This window comes from Oculina patagonica, unplaced genomic scaffold, assembly GCF_052425735.1.
Source record: "Oculina patagonica isolate OP01 unplaced genomic scaffold, crgOcupat unplaced712, whole genome shotgun sequence".
In the NCBI taxonomy this organism is placed as follows: Eukaryota; Metazoa; Cnidaria; class Anthozoa; order Scleractinia; family Oculinidae; genus Oculina; species Oculina patagonica.
The window spans coordinates 614-9472 of NW_027558595.1; the positions used below are offsets into that span (position 1 = coordinate 614).

At 36.7% G+C, this 8859-nt stretch overlaps 1 long non-coding RNA gene across 1 annotated transcript; it reads left to right on the forward strand.

The window, feature by feature from the left end:
• The first annotated feature begins 2295 nt into the window (after positions 1 to 2295).
• LOC144641159 (uncharacterized) lies at positions 2296 to 3642 on the forward strand. Its single transcript, XR_013568510.1, has 2 exons — positions 2296 to 2364; positions 3503 to 3642. It is a non-coding gene; the product is annotated as an uncharacterized LOC144641159 (long non-coding RNA).
• The last annotated feature ends 5217 nt before the right edge of the window (positions 3643 to 8859 follow it).

The following is an 8859-nucleotide window of genomic DNA, read 5'->3' on the forward strand; positions in this document are numbered from 1 at the left end:
CGATGACCCCTATTTTTTATTGCCCTAATATTTTCCTTTTATGTAAAGGAAACGCCAGAAAAAATCTAAAAAAATTCTACGAAAGGAATTTTTAATTACTTACAAATTGCTCTTTTTTGCATTTGCAAAAAATCCGCTTCGTAGAATTTTTTTTAAAATAATTATACAGTTTCTTTTTCATATGCTTAAAGTTATCCCGGAAAAAAAAATGGGGGTCATCGAGTTAGTTTTCAAGATATAAGCACTGGAAGCTGAAAAACGGTCCAAAAAATCATTGCCTACCGTTGCCATGGTAACCAATGATTACGTAATTATTGGTATTTTGGATCAACAACACAATGGGTAATTTAATTATACAAAAATTTGGTTACGATCTTTAATTATTTTTTTGGCCATTTTCTTCCAAACGTCGCACAGTCAAAAACCTGAAAACTGGTACGAGCCACCTTAAATTATATTCCACGTACGGATATGTTACTGAAGTTCCACTTCTAAAAAATCATTTTTTGCTTGAATTAAGTCATTGCTGATTTTTAATAACTATAATAATAATAATAATAATAATAATAATAATAATAATAATAATAATAATAATAATAATAATTATAAAAACAATATATAATTATAATAAAAACCTTCCCAAACTCCTTTGCAACTGAAAAATCGTCAATGCCAAATAACTTGGTCAGTTTGAAGTCAGCAGGAGTAGTACGTCGTATAGAAATAACTCTTACCATAAACTACTTCTTGTATAAGTCGTAGGACGATGACGTCATTAGTCACGTGACATTGCCCTGAAGTTCGTTTTTGCTCACTGTGACAAAGATATTTTGTTACTGAAAAAGCAGTCATTGCAGTTTGAAGCACATTGGTGTGAGGCATTTCAAACTGCCCGGGTACCGAAAAAAATATAAAAAATTAAGGGGGCTATGTACAATTTTCAAAAAGTGGGAGTCTGGGTACAAGTGCGTATCTGGCGTTGCATTAAATGCGAGGAAGCAAAAAATTACATGTTGGTAGATATTTATATGTTAAGTACATTTTTATCACTTTTATTGTTATGACGTCATCGGTCACGTGACCAGAACGGACCGCAGTTTTAAATTCGCTTGAAAACTTTACCTGTATCTCTCTCTTAAGATTTTTTTACGCCAAGTTGTAGCTTTTTAAATAGTGTTTTTAAAAATGGCCATTATTACTTTTTCCTAAAAAAGGACGGCAGTAAAAAATACAACTGAAAAGTTTGTTGGCTTCCTTCTCAACGACAATTTGCGGTAGGAAGAAAAGAAAATTTTGCCAAAGGAAGGAGTGTATGCTCTTTATAATAGCGTTGTCAGTTTTTTCTCATTTCAATTGCTCTTCGCGAGGTTGAATGTAATTTCTTCCAGACGAAAGGAGTGGGCCTGGGGAGAAGTTAAATAGCTGCCCCTCCCCCTCCCCCTGCTGGTGGTCACCCCAGCGGATTCCCCGTGGTCCGTATTGTGGGCTTATGAAGAGCATTTTCAAAATTGCGACTATGCGACAAAATTTTGAGTTATAGAGGACAGTTTTGTCGATGTTTTTCCTTCTTGACGCGATCAAAACGAGTCCCCAAACGTGGGGAAAACCTCCTTTCTTTGTATTCCGGATAAAGAAGAATATGGAATGAGTAGAAACGTGCGAAAACGTGGGCAACAGAAACTAACAGGGACCTGAGGTGAGCGTTTCTCATTGAACAATGATTTTTTTAGACTGGTTAAAGCTTATGTCTTCGACGTTTATCATGATTATCAACTTAGCTTACTGGAATTAAAGCCTGGCTAGGCGTAAAAAAATAGATGGTGAGAACAAGGCGATAGTATTAAATGGCAGTCATTTCGTCGAGGCATACAACTGTTATTTATGTTCGTTATCTGAATAAGCTACTTTTTTCCAAATTAATAAGACTCGCATCCTTTCATTATTTATACATGAGGAAATGTTCCTCAAAATATTGACCAAGTGGCCATTTTAGACCGCAAAGAAAAATTACGTCAGGAAGATTTTATGTGATACCTTTGAAATTGGAAGAAACATTTCAGCTCAGTGTGATCTCTTTTTTTAAGTTAGACTAGAGACTACTTGCAGTCAACCTGGTAAATCTAGACTTTAATTAAACAGTGCTACTCACGTTTTGGAATGCCTTTTTGGGTATGTTTAATAAATGAGACCATTTCTTAACTTAAAATTTGTTCTTCCCATGATGTTTTATTGTATTGGTAAACATAGATTTACGTTTCCTTTGCATTTTGTGGTTTACAGGTTGAGACTAATAGTCTAAGAATGCCTAATGTTTTGACAGGACATTCTGGATTACTGTTCAGTGAGTTAAACTATGGAGTTCAGGTAATTGTTGATCTCTTAGTTTTACACATAGTTATGTGACAGTCAATTCTGGCAATTCCCTTCCTTCTCTCTACTCACATTCATTGCCTGAGGAATTTAAGATCTGCTTTTTGACCAGACATTTGTCTACTTTACAAAAAATCTGTTTGTTTTTAAGGCCTGTATTTTCAGTTGTTGGATGACCTACAGTAGCATTTTAAAGTAGCAATGTAAAAAATCGCGAGGCCTTAAACTTAAGCAAGCCAGAAAACCCTAATCCCAATATAAAGCTAACTGCAAGCAACATGATGTACCCTTTGGGAACCAAAGTGCTTTTAAGGCTAGCCAGAGTACTATATAGGCTAACCGGAATCTTATGTAGGCTAACTGGAATGGCTTTCATGGCTCGTATGTTTCATGACACATAAGTGCCATACAAGCCAAAATACCTAACTCCAATAAATAGCATAATCTGAAGCCACCTCAGCTAACTATACTCAGGCTAACTGGAGTACTGCTTAGGCTAACCAGGGAGCTTTTTAGGCCAACCTATGTGCTATTTGTATATAGTGGAATGGCTCTCATGACTTGTTGGCTCACACTTTGTCAAGACCCAAGTTTTTTTTAACTCATATTAAAATTAGCCAAGCAGTAGCTGTAAATTCGATTTAAATAAACTTCAGCTTAGTTTTTGTTGGCAACTTGCTCTACAAGAATACCAAACATAGATTTCAGTGATGTAATGCTTTGAAATGAACAGATTACAAAATTCAGTTTTAGGGTCCAAAACATTTTTAAAGATTATTAAAATAATATGTCATTTTTCTGCAATAATTTTAATGAAAGGAAGGGTGCAAAGAAAATTGATTTCTTCCTTGCATGACCTAGGTAGACTGGGCAAGGTGAAACCATTATAAGCTTACCCGAAGCCACATGTTTCTTTCGAAACAACTACAACAAAAAATAAAAATCCATAAATGTCATTTGGCTATCTACAGTAGCAAGTGGAAAAAAATATTGGATCCACTGGCCCAACATAAAAGCAGCCAGTTTTCACACACTGAAAAGGGCCATTTAATTTTAATATACAGTCTGCATGCTGGAAAATAGCAATTTCAGCAAAATAATAGTTTTTTGTTTGTTTTGTTTCTATTTACAGGTTACTTGGAAGACTTTACAAGGGCATTCCTGTTAGTCAAAATGAACTCAAAAATACACACTGTGTCAATGTAATAAAATTATCACATGATTGATTCCCACATGTTGCCAGTTTAAACCTGAATATACTTAAGTGACATTAATGGCTTTTTATATAATATGAACATCCCAGAACCCAATAAGATGGGAGGCGCGGTGGCCTAATGGTTAGTGCACCGGACTCCGGATCGAGCGGTCCGAGTTCGAGCCCCGGCCGGGGTCACTTGTGTTATGTTCTTGGGCAAGACACTTTACTTTCATAGTGCCTCTCTCCACCCAGTTGTATCAATGGGTACCAGCGACATAATGCTGGGGGGGGGGGGGGGACACTGCAGTGGACTAGCATCCCATTCAGGGGGGAGTAGAAATATTCCTAGCCGTTTAATGCTGCAGAAACCGGGATAAGCTCCGACAGTGTGGGCTGCTTGGCTCGTGGCTTCTCCTAGAACCCAATAAGGCTTTAAGTAAATACTGACACTTAATTACATGTAAGTTTTTAAACCATTCTGAGGTTCATGACAAAACATTTTTGTTTCAATAAAAACATGTAAAAATAATGAAATAACAGAGAATTTAGATAATTTTTATCGCAGACCACAAATTTTACTCCAGGTTAAGTTAATGTGTCAAGTTTGTTTGCAGCACAGGCTTGGTTCCACAGTGTGTGGTTCCAAAAAATATCCATACCTCCCCCAAGGATGGTTCTTTGGCTTGGACCCTCCCACCCCCTGGGATTTCTAGTTTCGCTTCATACTTTCTTTAAAAAGTTTGTACTATTGAGACCCTCATCCCCCTCGGAATTTCCAATGACCATCCTTGGGGTGGGTATGGATATTTTCTGGAACCGCACAATGTGGGCATTTGCTTATGAAAGTAAGCTGCAGATTGATCTGATTGATACACACTAATCTATTTTCACATTTACCTGTTTTCTATGGGATATATAATTATATATTGTTTTTACCGATTTCACTTGTAATAATAATAATAATAATAATAATAATAATAATAATAATAATAATAATAATAATAATAATAATAATAATATATGTGAGGTGCTTCAAATAGTAATCCACCACTGATTTATATTTGCATTTTGTCTTTTTACCTTTCTGTTGCAGTTGTTGTAGTTCATCTACTTTGTTTACCGTTTCATCATGAAGGGAATTTTTGTTGTTGTTCTGGCGATGCTCGTTGTGTCTGCAACATCACTTTCACGTTCACGTTTCCGTTCACGCCGAAAAGGTAGGATCTATTTATTCCGGGGTATTTATCTCATTTCATAACTCAAATACTTTTTGTATTTCCATGCCGATGGTATACAATAAAGGCGCAAAGACCAACAATTATGTGTGCAGTATTAGTGTTACGTTCTGGCCGGTCTCGTTTCTCTCACAGTACCTCTCTTCACCCAGGTGTAAAAAAGTTGCGGGCATCCTGAAAAATATTATGGGGAGGGGAGGGTAGCCAGAAAAGGAAAAATACTACTTTCAGGGGGACTGACGATTCAGTTGCTTGATCCAACAAGGGCTACAGTTAACGTAAAGCTTAAGACACTGCTAAGAAATAATTCCCTCTCAACGACTGGAGCAGATTTAAATTAGGTTCTTGAAAAAAAGAGTTATATTCGCGGTGAATGTAATGTGTTAACTTGCTGAAAACTTTGTTTTTGGTAGCGGTGACTCTTGACAATGGAATTGGACTTTTTACCGATGAAAGAATGCCTGACCAGGTTGAAGATGAAAGCCGGTCTGACCTTGTGATAGACCCAGCATGTAGTGAGAAGTGTTATAGAGAGTGTGAAAGTGACTGCGAAAGAAAATGCTGTCATTTTATGGGTTAGTGACAGTTGAAACCCATCTCCACTAAAGTAAGTTTGTCCGCTTGCGAGAAAGATATTTAAAAAAATGTAGAAGCTTAAAATTCTATCATCACACATCAAAAAAATACTACCGTAATGCAAACATTAACGAAAAAGTATTAAAAGTGCTTTATTTGGCCTTTTAAACATTTGCTTAGGTCGACGTCTGTGATTGACAGATTCTAAGCTACCTCTTATCACAGACAAGGCTCTTGGTAGAGCGATGGCCTTGTTTAATGAAACTATAAAAGCGGCAAGCAAACCGATTTAAAAAAGAGCCACATTTATTAATTCAACTTCCTGTGTTACATATTAGTTAAAAATATGTCCAGACGATTAAATATATATTATATTTTTTTTCAGGTTTGCAATTTAGTAACCATATCATGTTCGGGCTGTTGAACCAGGCGCATCTTAAATTATAGTCAGTCTGAGTGCTGAATGCTAAGAGTGAACCTTGTGAACCTATAAAGAAATAAAGATTAATTGTTTCTGATCAAATCTTGTTTTCACTTACTTCAGTTTATTAGCGGTAATGTGTGATACTTATCAGAATTTTCTGGGGAAACAACCACTTTGCAACTGCTTTTTATTTTAGCTAAGCGCCGGTATTTTAGAACGTAATGTGCACAAAATCTGACAAGGAAATGACGGTACAGTGATGCCATGTTACAAATAGTTTCTCTTCAGTTTTTAGTCTCACGTTTGAGGTTTACTGCTACCTCAATGCACTTAAGAGACGGAAAACTCATAAACAAGCTACCAAATTTCCGCTTGGAAAATGTAAATCTATTCCCACTGCCAAGCCAGACTAAAGCCAATATCTTCCGTTTGAATTGCAAAGAAATGATACTCGATATATTCTAGATGAAAAATACTGGAAGCCTCAGCCTATCCAAGTTCTACGTGCAACCGCTTTTCCGTATGAAATGGAAATCACTCTAGAAGCGTAGCCTATGCTTTAATTCCCGCTGTTCAATTCATTTTTTACCGTATTTTCTCGTTTAAACGCCCCCGGCGTTTATTTCAAACTTGGCCCGATAGAGCCGGCGTTTATTTGATTCCAGGAGTTTCAGTCAAGCCCTATGTTTCTCAGAAATGATATTTATTCATAATTTTTGACAGCAATATATTTAGACATTATTTTTTAAGCATGTTAAACCTTTAATGGTTGTTTAAGGGGTTTATTTTCAAAAACAGCTTGGAGACCCGGCGTTTAATCGGGGCCCGGCGCTTAATCGAGAAAATACGGTACTTCATTATGGGCCCGCTACAAGTAGACTACAAGTGATGGCGCAAAATTTCCGTAGTTTGTCGATAGAAATATGTCCACATTTGCACTGCAACATCAACCCCAAAAAGAAAGATCATTCGTTGAAAAAAGCAAAATGCAATTACAGTGGTATCCTTAATCAAATTTACCTTCCTCAAAAATATCTCGTACTTCTGATTGCGCATGGTCCAACGTAAAATCATGATCATTAAAAATTCCGCTGTCTTCTTGTTTATGTAATGCCTGGTAATAATATTTAGTGCCATCGAGATCTAGTGTGTTAAGTACGCTCAATGCTTTAATTCACGTATTAGCCGTTTTTCTTTTGATCGTTTCTTTAAATTCATAAAATCAATTAGTCTTTGTGAATGAGGAAATCAACACGGAGATTACAACGAAATTGGATACCAATGTTTTCTTTCGAGATTTTTTTTTGTTTCTGTCGCTACTGGAATCCATCCAAAACCTTGAATCAAACTCTTAGGCACTTCTCGTCATTTTTTATCATTCAAAGCGAGAGTAAATTTGTTAAAGATCCTTGTAAACTCTTAGTAAAATCAGTCGCGGCAATTCCAAAGGACTAGCAGCTATTCAGGTGTTGATTAGAGCTGATTTGTTTAGCCGCTCTTTAGAAAAACAAAACAGTTTTAAATAGTTGTCCTTTCTTAAAGGTCCCGTTCTTTGTTGTTGATCGACATGAAGTGCAATAGTTGACGAAACTCGGCGTCCTTTCAATCTATTCTTTCCCATTACTCCCATAAGAATCGCTTGGCAATGATTGGTAGATTAAAAAGCCTTTTTTAAAAAGTAAAACTTAAAAGCTGACTAACGTAATAATTACTGACATCTTCAAGGGAAACGTTTCTCTTATCTGTGAATCGAATCCTCCTTTAATAGACGCGGAGACTCGTCAACAATTGAACTTGTTGATCAAAGGCGGAATCTTAAACAAAGAGCAACAAGAAAAGTTGTTTTGTTTTTCTGAAAATTTCAATGCCTGACAAGCTTTCAGTCCAGTGTGGATAATTTCAGCAACTGCCGTTGTTAACAGAATGAATAAATACATATTACACCACAAGCGCTATCCAGTGCTTTAAATAGGTTCAAGGTCAAGAAGCGATCACTGAACGATTAAACAATAATATCATTTGACGCTCACACGATGTAGCTAACTTCTACGCAGATTGTACAGAATAATGAATGAATCTTTCTGAATGAACAAAGGGCATTTAGAGCATTTTTCAGTTGAGTGTTGTAAACTACCAAAGTAATTACTTATGACCAATCACAAGACACTTACAATTCACTTAACCATTAACCACAACTCAAAGTAATGACATATAGTCGTCACTAAGCGCGCGAAGACATGCGCGAGTAAACCCACAACTGGTTTTGGTTTTACTTCTAATTGGCTGAGAAAGTGGCGCAATATTATTTTGCCTCCACTACACATCCGGACACACAAGACATTGATTGAATTGGGTGCGTTGGCCAGCCAAGCCATCGTCCCGTTTATTCCATCTCAACATATGATACAAGCTATGAATAAAAGACAAATACTTACTGCACCAAAGCCGGACACGAAAACCCCTAAAAACCAGCAAGTGGAGAAAACGGGGAACGTGTGGCCCCGACCAAGGCAGTGGCGCAACCCTTGGGGGTTTAGGGTATTCTTATCTAACTACTGTAAACAAATACTTTTCCAAATATACGATCTTACAGTGACACAATTCTGATAGCAAACCTAAATATTTAAACAAGACGAAGCGTCATTCGAAATATATGATCTTACAGTGACACAATAATAATAGCAGAACTAAATATTTAAACAAAACGAAGCGTAATCCTGCATCCACTGATGACATAGGAAAACAAATATAACCAAACATTGACCAAAACGTGGCGAAGGCTGACCGTAGAATGTCTCACCTTTCTAACGGCCACCTATTTAAACTCAAATCCCACTATATACTGCGCACCTCAAACCCGCACCCAGCCCTCTGATCCGTGCCGGCAAAATAGTAATTTATGCTAATTTAAGATCATCACAAATTACATTTTGAGCCAGTCAATGAGCGTAGTACATGTAATGCAAAACTAGAGTAATAGCAAATTACTTTCGACACTCAAGTGAAAACCGCTCTAAAGGAACAAAGGCTACATCATGTATTAAAAGGATAACACT